At 40.1% G+C, this 13,840-nt stretch overlaps 1 long non-coding RNA gene across 1 annotated transcript in view; it reads left to right on the top strand.

Moving 5' to 3' along the window:
* Positions 1-7,857, top strand: part of LOC149895128 (uncharacterized) — a 290,513-nt gene extending 282,656 nt beyond the window's left edge. The window contains exon 2 of the long non-coding RNA XR_016458524.1: positions 7,302-7,857. This is a non-coding gene — a long non-coding RNA (uncharacterized LOC149895128). The remainder of the gene's footprint in view (positions 1-7,301) is intronic.
* Positions 7,858-13,840: the final 5,983 nt, after the last annotated feature.

Here is a 13,840-nt window from a genome sequence, read left to right as displayed (position 1 = left end):
AACCGTTGCAACATATATGGCAAAAATGCAGTTGATTGTCTAATTTATGGAATTGAAGATAGGGGTATTAGACTAGGAGCTCAAGCGGCACAATTTTCTGAACCTGAACAGTTACTCAAATTTTTTAAAACTGTTAAACCAGGCGTTTCTAGGGATACCGAAAGATCAATTCGAGATAGGGATAAACGGCCGGTACCAAATAATTCAAATAGGGTCTTGAATAAGCCGAATAGATTCGAACCGGGTCGGATAACTTGTTTCAATTGTAACGAAGTAGGTCACCCCAGCTATAAATGCAATAAACCGTTATTAAAGTGTAGTCGTTGTAATTTATTAGGTCATTTGTCTAATGCGTGTTCTAAAATGGAACCCGCTCAAAAGCTAGATAAGGAAAAAACCGTGTTGAAAATCTCTAGTCAACAATCGGCGAGTATTTACACTTTTCCTATACGTATTAACGGGGTAAATGTCCAATGTCATTTAGATTTAGGGAGCGAATGTACTCTAATTCGGTTGACGGACGCCCTAAATCTAGGGTTCGATTGGACCACAAATGATTTACCCTTACTAAAAGGCCTAGGCAATATACCGTACCAGCCTATCGGTAAGTCGTTAGTTAATATTGAGGTACAAGGAATTACTGAAAAAGATATAGAAATATTAGTTATTAATGATAACCTCATTAACTATCCAGTGCTTCTAGGGCATTCATTTTCAGAACGGCCGGGTATTAAAATTACTAAAACCGTAGATAAACTGGAGATTTGTAAGACCCAAAACGCTAAAATACACTTGTTATGTAGGGAGCAAACTTATATTAACCCTGAGGCAATACAAACTGTCGCAGTATTAGCAAAACCTGAACTTTCTTGTACTGTATATGTTAGAGGTGGTATGCGGGGACAAAATGGTTCTGAATTCTATTTGTTTCCGGGAGAATATGAATTAAAAGATGGATTAGGCTGTCTTCTTATCTTAAATCCTAGAACTAAGGGTTTAATTCTAGAACGTGAACAGTTGCTGATACGCAGTATGGTAATGAGTAATGATTGTAAATATGTAAATAACGTTAATTTCACTGACAGGAATGATATATCTGAGCCTGTTATAGGGGATAATCTTAGCGAATTAGAAAAACAAATGGTGAAGGACTTGCTCGCAAGATATAGCAGCTGTTTTTCTTCCTGTCTTAAGGATCTCGGATTTACAACTGTATTAGAAATGGATATACAATTAAAGAATGAAGAACCGGTAGTTTACAGGCCTTATAGACTCTCGTATGCAGAAAGAGAAGATGTCAGGCGCATGGTAGCAGAAATGTTAGATTGTGGTATAGTTAAGGAGTCTTCATCACCTTACGCGAGCCCCATTGTATTGGTAAGAAAGAAAAGTGGTGAGAGGCGAATGTGTGTTGACTACAGAGCCTTAAACAGCAGGACTAAGCGAGACCATTATCCTCTCCCTAGGGTAGAAGACCTTCTTGATCAATTAGCGGGCCATAAGATGTTCATATCGCTGGATTTGGCTTCAGGGTACTATCAGATTCCCATCTCGGAGAAGTCTCAAGAGAAGACCGCGTTTGTTACGCCAGATGGACAATATGAATACACCAGAATGCCATTTGGCTTAGCAAACGCTCCTTCGGTTTTCCAAAGAGCCATGCATAAGATTCTTAATAAAGCACGGTTAAGTTATGTAATTGTGTATATGGATGATGTTTTGATACCCGCGCGTTGCTTTGATGAAGCGCTGCAAAGACTAGAAGAAGTTTTGAACTTATTAAAAGAAGGAGGCTTAACACTGAAAATGCAGAAATGTAAATTTATGTTTGATAAATTAGACTTTTTAGGGTTTGAAATAAGTGGTAATGGTATCCAACCAGGCTCTGCGAAAACTGGAGCAGTCTCAAAATTTCTTACTCCCTTAAATCAGCATGACGTTAGACGATTTTTAGGTCTTGCCAGCTTCTTTAGAAGATTTGTCAAGGATTTTGCTCTGATAGTAAAACCATTGACGGGTCTTCTAAAGAAAAATGCGCCTTGGAAATGGGGGGAAGAAGAAGCAACTGCATTTACAGAGATTAAAAAACGATTGACCAGCAGACCAATTCTCGCACTATACGACAAAAATTTAGAAACTCAGTTACACACGGATGCGTGTAGATTCGGCATCGCGGGTATTCTTCTTCAGAAAGACGAGAAAGGTTTATGGAGAGTTGTAGCATACTACAGTCGTCAAACCACGGTAGAAGAGCAGAAACTTCACTCGTTTGAGTTAGAAACTCTAGCTGTGATAGCGTCATTAAACAAGTTTAGGGTCTACTTGTTAGGCCTACGCTTCAAAATACTAACAGATTGTAATTCATTACGCACCACACTTACAAAACGAGATGTGATCCCGAAAATTGCAAGATGGTGGGTGCAGTTACAAGAATATGACTGTGAAATTGAGTATCGACCAGGAGATAAGATGTCACATGTGGATGCCCTGAGTCGAGCTCCATCAGACTCAAAAGTAGACGATTTGCACGTTATTGATATACTTAGTGTTACTGCTGAAGATTGGATTACTACTGTTCAATCTTCAGATGACGATATAAGGCGTATTAAAGAAATATTAAGTGATCCAGAATCCCCCAACATAGTAAGTACATTTCAAAATTACAAATTAAAAAATGGACGTGTATACAGGATCATAGCTGATGATAATATCAAATGGGTAGTGCCTAGAGGCGCACGCTGGCAAATTGTTAAAGCCAATCACGATGACGTAGGCCATTTTGGGTTAGAAAAGACTTTAGATCGTATTCGGGCATTATATTGGTTTCCTAAAATGAGAACCTTTGTCACCAAATATGTTTCAGCATGTTTAGAATGTGCTCACCATAAGATGCCAGGTGGTGCTCGACAAGGTCACCTACATTCCATAAAAAAAGTAGAAATCCCCTTTCACACGGTCCACGTGGACCATGTTGGGCCTTTCATTAAGAGTAAGAAGGGGAACTCATATATCTTAGTAATCATCGATGCCTTTACTAAATTTGTTTCTTTGGCTGCCGTCAAAAGTACCAAAACGTCGGAAACTATAAAAGTAATTAAAAAAAAATCTTATTGGGTATTTTGGTACTCCAACACGCCTCATTTCTGATAGAGGTAGCTGTTTTACCAGCAAGAGGTTTAGGAAGTTTATACAGGCCTTAGGCATAAAGCATGTTATGAATGCAGTAGCCACGCCGCGAGCAAATGGTCAAGTAGAAAGGTCAAACCGAACTATATTGGCATCATTGGGAACCATGAACCATGGCAAAGATCCTAGAACATGGGATGATAATCTATCGGATATACAGTTAGGCATTAATACGACAATACACGACGTCACAAAAAAAACTCCTAGTGAATTATTATTTGGGCGTAGAGTTACAAATCCTTCGCAAGGTATATTAAGTGAAGTAATTTCGGATGTAGGACATGGAATAGTAGACGGTAAGATTGACGATATTAGATTAGATGCACGCTGCCTGATGCAACAGCAAGCGAAGGTCAGTGAAGAACGGTATAATAGAAAAAGAAAAGCGGCAAAAGTATATAAAGTAGGTGATCTAGTGCGAATTTTGAGAGCAGTTGCATCTGGCAGCGGGCAGTCTAAAAAGTTGGAACCCAAACTACAGGGACCGTACCGCGTAATTAAAGTTTTACCAAACGACCGTTATGTGGTAGAGGATACCCCTTTATCTCGAAAAGGTAGGCGGTACGAAGCTGTCGTGGCAGCCGACAAAATGCACCCTTGGTTAAATTTTAAATCGATGTCTGATAGCGATAATGACGGTGATGATAGTTGTTCTGATGCCATTGAGAATCAAAATAATTAAATTTTATACATACACATTAGGTAGTTTAAAGTTCTTTATGTATGTTGTAATACACATCCTTCTATAAATGACGAGTCAAGTCTACGTGTTTGGTATGAACGAAGAATGATCGACGTTTATAACAAACACATGGAATTTGAAATAGCTTGCATATTGTGGGCATGCCGGGCACAATATGCCGCCCAACGAGAACCAAAATGCAGTATATGTGTGAACAGTGAGTACCGAGTGATTTTGTATGATTATTATGGGTATGCCGGGCACAATGATGTGCCGCCCAAAACGAATAGCTTACATACTGTGGGCATGCCGGGCATGATGTGCCGCCCAAAGAGTAACAATATGCAGTCTATGTGCAAGCAATGAGTACTGAGTGATTTTTATTACTGTTGAGGGCATGCTGGGTACAATGATGTGCCGCCCAAAGAGTAACAATATGCAGTCTATGTGCAAGCAGTGAGTTCTGAGTGATTTTGATTACTGTTGAGGGCATGCTGGGTACAATGGTGTGCCGCCCATAAGAAAGCAACAATTATTATTGTACATTGTTATTTTTGTGATCTAATTATTGTCAAATTTAAATGTATGAGATAGTATTATGTAATTTAAATATAACATTATGATTGTATTGCAATACCTGCATAAGGTCACTAATATGTAAAAACCCATCCAGGTTTTCTGAAGGTTTTTGAAGTGAAACTTCTTTATCGGGGTTGAAAAAAAAATTTTTAGTGTTTTTAGTTTTTTCGTTACGCGAGACATTTTTCCTTTACGCACCATCTTTTTTTTATAAATATCACGCGCGATTCGACATATTTCTGTAAAGTTGCATATAGTAAATTATTTTTTGAAAAATAAGGTCATAAAGAAGTTTCATTTCTTACGTGTGTACACGTACGCGTAGTACACGCACATATTTTTTTGTTTTTTTAGCTTCAAATAAGTCCTAAACGTGGAGTATTCGATAGTACCTAATCGATTTACATCAATGGTACCTAATCGATTTACATCGATGGTACCTAATCGATTTACATCGATGGTACCTAATCGATTTACATCGATGGTACCTAATCGATTTACATCGATGGTACCTAATCGATTTACATCGATGGTACCTAATCGATTTACATCGATGGTACCTAATCGATTTACATCGATGGTACCTAATCGATTTACATCGATGGTACCTAATCGATTTACATCGATGGTACCTAATCGATTTACATCGATAGTACCTAATCGATTTACATTGTGTGCATTTAATGTAATTTCTTGATAATAGTTTTTGTGACTAGCTGCAGTTTAACATCAACTGAATACATCAATTAGGTAGTTAGTTGTACAGCTGTAGTTGTTGAGCAGTTCAATCTTATTACGTTGAAACTAAAATTTAGCCCTTTTGCCGTTCGATATTAGATTAACAGATGAGTTTAAGCCTACACTTATTTTCAAAAGCAAACATACCGTTAAGGAATTTAGCCATATGCAAATTTGCCGATAAAAAAAAGTTTTGAAGGGTTTCTCGCGATTTTTTTTTGTAGGCAGATATGTTATCGCATGATTACTTTAAATTCAAGTTGGTAAATATTCAGTTGAGAATAAGCTTTCACCACTTTGTGTGTTTTCTGCGGTTCAGTTACGAATTATTCGGACTTTTTAAGATGTTATTTTTGTGCTGTTGTCTCATTAGTTTCTCAATAATCATAACAACAAAATAAAACTGCTGTTAACATTTGAGCAAGCTGCACAGGCTATCACTATGGTAGACTTGAGACGTATAGTTCAGTAGAGTTGTAGTGGAGTATAGTTGTAGCATAATGATGGTTGTGTTGTCTCGTACGTTGTGAAGTAAATGTGTGTTGCGTGAAATAATATTGTGATGGTAATGTAGTTCATCGAAGGATTGTGGTGTTCTATCTGGCATGAGGTCCAGGATAGTAGATATGTGTTCTGACCGGTCAGGAGGACCGGGGCAGTATGGTTACCCTGTAAGGTCAGTGTGGGCCGAGGCAGGATGGTAGTTATTTTGGTATCCCGGGATGAATTACCGTAGTAATTTAGTGTGAGAAATGGCGTACGGGGACGCATGATTGTCAGTATGGCTGTATAGAAGATACCTAGAGTTTTAATATTCGGTTGGATGAGTAATATTCAGTTCAGTTAAGATTTCACTTTTTTTTTTTAACTGTTGAGCTATTGAAATACTAAACACCAAAAAACACTTTGAAAAGACAGATGTTGTTTATACAATGTTCGGGTAACTTCACTTTGTTAATATACTGAGGATGCCTGAGGGCCAAGTACCACTTGAAGTTGATTAATGTTTGAAACTTGAGTTTGAGTTGAGTGATAGCGGTGAATCTTAGTTCGATTGGTCAGAGTGTGCCAGTAGTCATTTCGTAGCCGTAGTCCGTTGAAGTCGGTGTCTGCTATAAGGGGTTATGGCTGCTTATAGTAAACCGTGGATACGCGGTTTTATCGTAGTCCGTTGAAGTCGGCGTCTGCTATTAGGCGTATCGATAGCTGCTTGTAGTAAACCGTGGATACGCGGTATTACCGTAGTCCGTTGAAGTCGGTGTCTACTATTAGGAGTTATGGCGGCTTATAGTAAACCGTGGATACGCGGTATTACCGTAGTCCGTTGAAGCCGGCGTCTGCTATTAGGAGTACAGATAGCTGCTTATAGTAAACCGTGGATACGCGGTGCGCGGGTGACGCTGGCGGAGGTTGGGTCTTGTAGAGACCATTGGAATATGGGAGTCCGTGGGACTCGGCATTCGGAGGAATGCGTGTGGAACAAACATGAGGTTTGTTGTGGGGCTTAGTGAAAAGCCAGAGTTTGCATTCGGAGGAATGCGTGTGTGTTGTCGGGCTTAGTGAAAAGCCATAGTTGGCATTCGGTGGAATGCGTGTGTGATGATGGGCTTAGTGAAAAGCCAGAGTTGGCATTCGGTGGAATGCGTGTGTGATGATGGGCTTAGTGAAAAGCCACAGGCCTCGGATAAGATTCATGCTCTAGTTTTTTTTGTGATACTTTAATAATGATCTGCTGATGACAATAGCAGTGAAAGTGGTATTTGGTTGCTTAAGCGTTATTTTCTTTTAGTAGTAGTTCATAAATTTAATTGAAATGATCAGAATTCAATGTTTCATTATTTTAATCAAAATGGTTAATTTCAAAGGGTTGAAGTTGGAAATTATTTTAGGATATTCAAATTAAGAAAAAAACCTGTTTTCATATGAACTTAAATTTTGTTTTGAGATTCTTTGCTATAGGACGTTTCTTGTACAAATTTCATGATTCTGTGTTCACAAGAAATATCCTGAAGGTTCCTTGTGTCCCCTGCGAATGTCGAAAACTGCTATCTTTTGATCGACTGTTATAACTTTTCAAAGCTTAACGGATCGATGGTATGCGATATGAATTTCAAAGGTCTTGATAGATAGACTGATAGACTTACGGACAACTAAGTGATCTTAAGGATCTTATCTTAAGGGTTTAGTTTTTTGAGTTTAATTGTAAAAATTTGTCAGGATTGGCCGAAGAGCATGTACTGTGCGAGATGTTTTCTATGTTACAGCACACACACACACGAGGACGTGTTCAGCGCAGGATGGCCGTGTCGGAGACGGTCAATAGCGCGGATGTAAAACGACTCGAAGCACGAGTTCCGGGAGGTGGCAGCACAGTGAAGTTGGCGGCTTACTTCATGCTTGTACCGGGTCGAGCCGGTGAAGGCTCGCCCTCGGGACAGCACTTCACATTCGAACATCGAAGAGTTCGGATCTTCCACTACTAGGAACTGTTAACCTTTTCTTTGCTAGTGTTTAATTTAAATGTGTAACGTAACGGTTATTAAAAGTGATTGTATTAAAATGACTGTATTGTAAAACTGACATGATTAAAAAGAGCAACTATAGAGTTTCTTGCCGGTTCTTCTCTGTAGATACTGCTTTCCGAATCGGTGGTAAATAAAGAAATGATTGAGTTTGAGGTGTTTCTTTGCTCGATTACCCAACGCAACGCCCACAGCTTGAAAATAGATTCACAATCTACATCTTGCTCCGACATCAGAATTGGGATCAAATCGAGCAAATGAGAAAACACGTGGCGATAACCTCGATACGATATACGATAACCTGATTGAAAGTCAAAGCGCCGCAACCACGTGGCACTTCGATCCAGTTTCAACGGGAAGAAGCATCCTACAGATCTACGAGCATACGTGTCACTGAGCAGCCGGTGACAAAGGGAGAGCTCGTTATGTGCGGGCAGGGTGGCAACTTCGCCTCGCGCTGCGCGGATGCCACTGCCGCTCGAATCACCGCGTCGGAAGCCGTATCATCGCGAGCAGCGCCGTGTCATCATGTCGTGCACCGTGCCATCGCGTCGAGCGTCCGGCTTCGAGCATCATGCGTCGAGCGTCGAGCATCATGCGTCGAGCATCATGCGTAGAGCGTCGAGCGTCATGCGTGGCGCCATGTGGTGCATTACGCATCCATACTGAGCGCCGCGGCACCAAGCTGGGCTCCGCGACACCACGCCAGGCGTTGCACATCCACGCCAGGCACCGCAATACCACGCCGGGCGTCGCGCTACCATCACTACCATCAACACGTCGAGCCTGAGATCACCCGAACAAGAGCGACGTGTCGACGTGTCGTGCAACTATCCTTCAATCTCATACAAAACCGGTCAGTAGATAACATTCCACTTTGAGTGTACAGTAAGATAAAGAAAGTAGGTTTTCAAAATGTAGTAACTTCAAGCAACTTATTCGAAAGAAAAAGAAATTTATTGCCAAAAACATTAGTTACAAAATTTATTTTAAAATTAATTGAGGAAAATGGTCACAGCCTCGGCAAAATGCTGCACAAAAACAGCGCTAATTTACAGGCTGTACCGAATGTAATGATTACAGGTTTTGTTAAAAGTTGTAACCTACAAGACCAGTGTATAGTTTAATCTTATTGCATTACATTTAACTCAACTTATTTACGCAGTGTTGTTATTATTAGGTCGTGCGATATTGCTTTACGGTTTTGTAGTTAGTTAAAACTTATTCCATTACATTCAGCCCATCTTAGTTACGCAGTGATAAATTAACAGTACCTATTTCACTTATTCAGGGACGGGTTCACTTTAGTAGGTAATTCACGTAATTTTAAAAAATACTTTGTGGCGTAAGCACTGCCATCAAGATAAATTAAGTAACGAATTGCTTTAATGTTTGTTATTTTGTGAGCTAACACTAACAAAGAAAGCACATTAATTGGTACACTGCATCCAGATCCTTCAATCGAACGTAAACAATAAACATTCACTTGTCCGTGTATCAGAACAAAAACAGTATGCGAATTACTTTCAAATTAGTTTCTTAACTACCCGCGTTAGTTTCTTGACTACCCGCATTAATTTCTTAAACTACCTGCGTTAGTTTTTATTTAGGCTATAACCCTTGACAAATAGCAATTAATTGCTACACAAAGACAGCCTTATTGCTATTCGATTAAAAACGAAAAGTAATGCCTTAACTAGTGCATTTGAGGTTTAAAAAAAAACTTTTCGTAGGTTTTATTTAAGGTGATATTTGAGGTAATTTCTTAAAATAAAGTTGTGAACAATTCACAGTATACAGTTTTACGATATGAAGTTTTATGAAATGTTGCAGATTTAGTTTTATCGAATAAAAGGTAAATCGAGGCATTTAGTTTTGAATTTGGAGAATTTATTAGGTCCTTATTTAGGCAGTTCATAATACAATGTCGCAGATAATTAGTGTGTTCAAATAAACAGCTGGCCTAAGATAAATGTTATGATTGGAATACGGGTCTAGATTTAGTTTGAGTACGTAACTTGATTGCTTTAAAATTATTTTAACTATCTCATCGACGTTTGGGTCCGTTCAATGACGTCCGTTCAAATGTTACGTCCGTTCATCGAAGAGTTCGGACCTTCCACTACTAGGAACTGTTAACCTTTTCTTTGCTAGTGTTTAATTTAAATGTGTAACGTAACGGTTATTAAGTGATTGTATTTAAAGTGATTGTATTAAAACTGACATGATTAAAAAGAGCAACTATGGAGTTTCTTGCCGGTTCTTCTCTGTAGATACTGCTTTCCGAATCGGTGGTAAATAAAGAAATGATTGAGTTTGAGGTGTTTCTTTGATCGATTACCCAACACAACGCCCACAGCTTGAAAATAGATTCACAATCTACATCTTGCTCCGACATCAGAATTGGGATCAAATCGAGCAAATGAGAAAACACGTGGCGATAACCTCGATACGATATACGATAACCTGATTGAAAGTCAAAGCGCCGCAACCACGTGGCACTTCGATCCAGTTTCAACGGGAAGAAGCATCCTACAGATCTACGAGCATACGTGTCACTGAGCAGCCGGTGACAAAGGGAGAGCTCGTTATGTGCGGGCAGGGTGGCAACTTCGCCTCGCGCTGCGCGGATGCCACTGCCGCTCGAATCACCGCGTAAGAAGCCGTATCATCGCGAGCAGCGCCGTGTCATCATGTCATGCACCGTGCCATCGCGTCGAGCGTCCGGCTTCGAGCATCATGCGTCGAGCGTCGAGCATCATGCGTCGAGCGTCGAGCGTCATACGTGGCGCCATGTGGTGCATTACGCATCCATACTGAGCAACGCGGCACCAAGCTGGACTCCGCGACACCACGCCAGGCGTTGCACATCCATGCCAGGCACCGCAATACCATGCCGGGCGTCGCGCTACCATCACTACCATCAACACTTCGGGCCTGAGATCACCGGAACCAGAGCGACGTATCGACGTGTCGTGCAACTATCCTTCAATCTCATACAAAACCGGTCAGTAGATAACATTCCACTTTGAGTGTACAGTAAGATAAAGAAAGTAGGTTTTCAAAATGTAGTAACTTCAAGTAACTTATTCAAAAGAAAAAGAAATTTATTGCCAAAAACATTAGTTACAACATTTATTTTAAATTAATTGAGGAAAATGGTCACAGCCGCGGCAAAATGTTGCACAAAAACAGTGCTGATTTACAGGTTGTACCGAATGTAACGATTAGATTTTGTTAAAAGTTGTAGCCTACAAGACCAGTGTATAGTTAAATCGTATTGCATTACATTTAACTCAACTTATTTACGCAGTGTTGTTATTATTAGGTCGTGCGATATTGCTTTACGGTTTTGTAGTTAGTTAAAACTTATTCCATTACATTCAGCCCATCTTAGTTACGCAGTGATAAATTAACAGTACCTATTTCACTTATTCAGGGACGGGTTCACTTTAGTAGGTAATTCACGTAATTTTAAAAAATACTTTGTGGCGTAAGCACTGCCATCAAGATAAATTAAGTAACGAATTGCTTTAATGTTTGTTATTTTGTGAGCTAACACTAACAAAGAAAGCACATTAATTGGTACACTGCATCCAGATCCTTCAATCGAACGTAAACAATAAACATTCACTTGTCCGTGTATCAGAACAAAAACAGTATGCGAATTACTTTTTCTTAACTACCCGCGTTAGTTTTGAATTTTTACAGAGAATTTATTGGGTCCTTATTTAGGCAGTTCATAATACAATGTCACAGATAATTAGCGTGTGTTCAAATAAACATCTAGCGTAAGATAAATCTTTGGAATCTACATTTGGTTTTAGTACATTAGATTGCTTTAAAATTAAGAACTATCCCATCAACGTTAGGGTACGTTAAATGTTAAGATATTAAGACTTTAAAAAAAAAAAACTAGAAATAATCTTAAGGTTAATAGCGCCTTTACAGTTTACATACTGTCGTCAGATAATGTCTGTTTAATTGAATAGAGAAAAGAAAACGGGTAACTTCACCTTGTTAATATATTGAGGATGCCTGAGGGCCAAGTACCACTTGAAGTTGGTTAGTGTTTGAAATTTGAGTTTGAGTTGAGTGGTAGCGATGAATCTTAGTTCGTTTGGTCAGAGAGTGCCAGTAGTCATTTCGTAGCCGTAGTCCGTTGAAATCGGTGTCTGCTATTAGGAGCTATGGCTGCTTATAGTGAACCGTGGATACGCGGTATTACCGTAGTCCGTTTGAAACCGGCGTCTGCTATTAGGAGTACAGATAGCTGCTTATAGTAAACCGTGGATACGCGGTGCGCGGGTGACGCTGGCGGAGGTTGGGTCTTGTAGAGACCATTGGAATATGGGAGTCCGTGGGACTCGGCATTCGGAGGAATGCGTGTGGAACAAACATGAGGTTTGTTGTGGGGCTTAGTGAAAAGCCAGAGTTTGCATTCGGAGGAATGCGTGTGTGTTGTTGGGCTTAGTGAAAAGCCAGAGTTTGCATTCGGAGGAATGCGTGTGTGTTGTTGGGCTTAGTGAAAAGCCAGAGTTGGCATTCGGTGGAATGCGTGTGTGATGTTGGGCTTAGTGAAAAGCCAGAGTTGGCATTCGGTGGAATGCGTGCGTGATGATGGGCTTAGTGAAAAGCCACAGGACTCGGATAAGATTCATGCTCTAGTTTTTTTGTGATACTTTAATAATGATCTGCTGATGACAATAGCAGTGAAAGTGGTATTTGGTTGCTTAAGCGTTATTTTCTTTTAGTAGTTAGTAGTTCATAAATTTAATCGAAATGATCAGGATTCAATGTTTCATTACTTTAATCAAAATGGTTAATTTCAAAGGGTTGAAGTTGGAAATTATTTTAAGGTATTCAAATTAAGAAAAAAACCTGTTTTCATATGAACTTAAATTTTGTATTATGAGATTCTTTGCTATAGGACATTTCTTGTACAAATTTCATGATTCTGTGTTCACAAGAAATATCCTGAAGGTATTGATTCCTCGTGTCCCCTGCGAATGTCGAAAACTACTATCTTTTGATCGACTGTTATAACTTTTCAAAGCTTAACGGGACGATGGTATGCGATATGAATTTCAAAGGTCTTGATAGATAGACTGATAGACGTACGGACAACTAAGTGATCTTAAGGATTTAGTTTTTTTCAGTTTTGTGGTTTAAAAGCCTAAAAATTAAATATCCGAGTTTAATTGTAAAAATTTGTCAGGATTGGCCGAAGAGCATGTACTGTGCGAGATGTTTTCTGTGTTACAGCACCCACAAACACGAGGACGTGTTCAGCGCAGGATGGCCGTGTCGGAGACGGTCAATAGCGCGGATGTAAAACGACTCTAAGCACGAGTTCCGGGAGGTGGCAGCACAGTGAAGTTGGCGGCTTACTTCATGCTTGTACCGGGTCGAGCCCGTGAAGGCTCGCCCTCGGGACGGCACTTCACATTCGAACATCGAAGAGTTCGGATCTTCCACTACTAGGAACTGTTAACCTTTTCTTTGCTAGTGTTTAATTTAAATGTGTAACGTAACGGTTATTAAAAGTGATTGTATTTAAAGTGATTGTATTAAAATGACTGTATTGTAAAACTGACATGATTAAAAAGAGCAACTATAGAGTTTCTTGCCGGTTCTTCTCTGTAGATACTGCTTTCCGAATCGGTGGTAAATAAAGAAATGATTGAGTTTGAGGTGTTTCTTTGCTCGATTACCCAACGCAACGCCCACAGCTTGAAAATAGATTCACAATCTACATCTTGCTCCGACATCAGAATTGGGATCAAATCGAGCAAATGAGAAAACACGTGACGATAACCTCGATACGATATACGATAACCTGATTAAAAGTCAAAGCGCCGCAACCACGTGGCACTTCGATCCAGTTTCAACGGGAACAGCAAGAAGTCGGAAGCGAGCATCATCGTATCATCGAGAGCAGCGCCGTGTCATGTCGTGCACCGTGCCATCGCGTCGAGCATCCGGCTTCGAGCATCATGCGTCGAGCGTCGAGCATCATGCGTCGAGCGTCATGCGTTGCGCCATGTGGTGCATTACGCATCCATACTGAGCGCCGCGGCACCAAGCTGGGCTCCGCGACACCACGCCAGGTGTTGCACATCCACGCCAGGCA

The sequence above is a fragment of the Colias eurytheme genome, chromosome 32 (assembly GCF_061535395.1).
Source record: "Colias eurytheme isolate Ceu_HAF_F1 chromosome 32, ilColEury1 Martin Lab GWU primary, whole genome shotgun sequence".
NCBI classification, from domain to species: Eukaryota; Metazoa; Arthropoda; class Insecta; order Lepidoptera; family Pieridae; genus Colias; species Colias eurytheme.
Note: the sequence above shows the minus strand (reverse complement) of the source record. Positions and strands in the feature narration are given on the sequence as shown.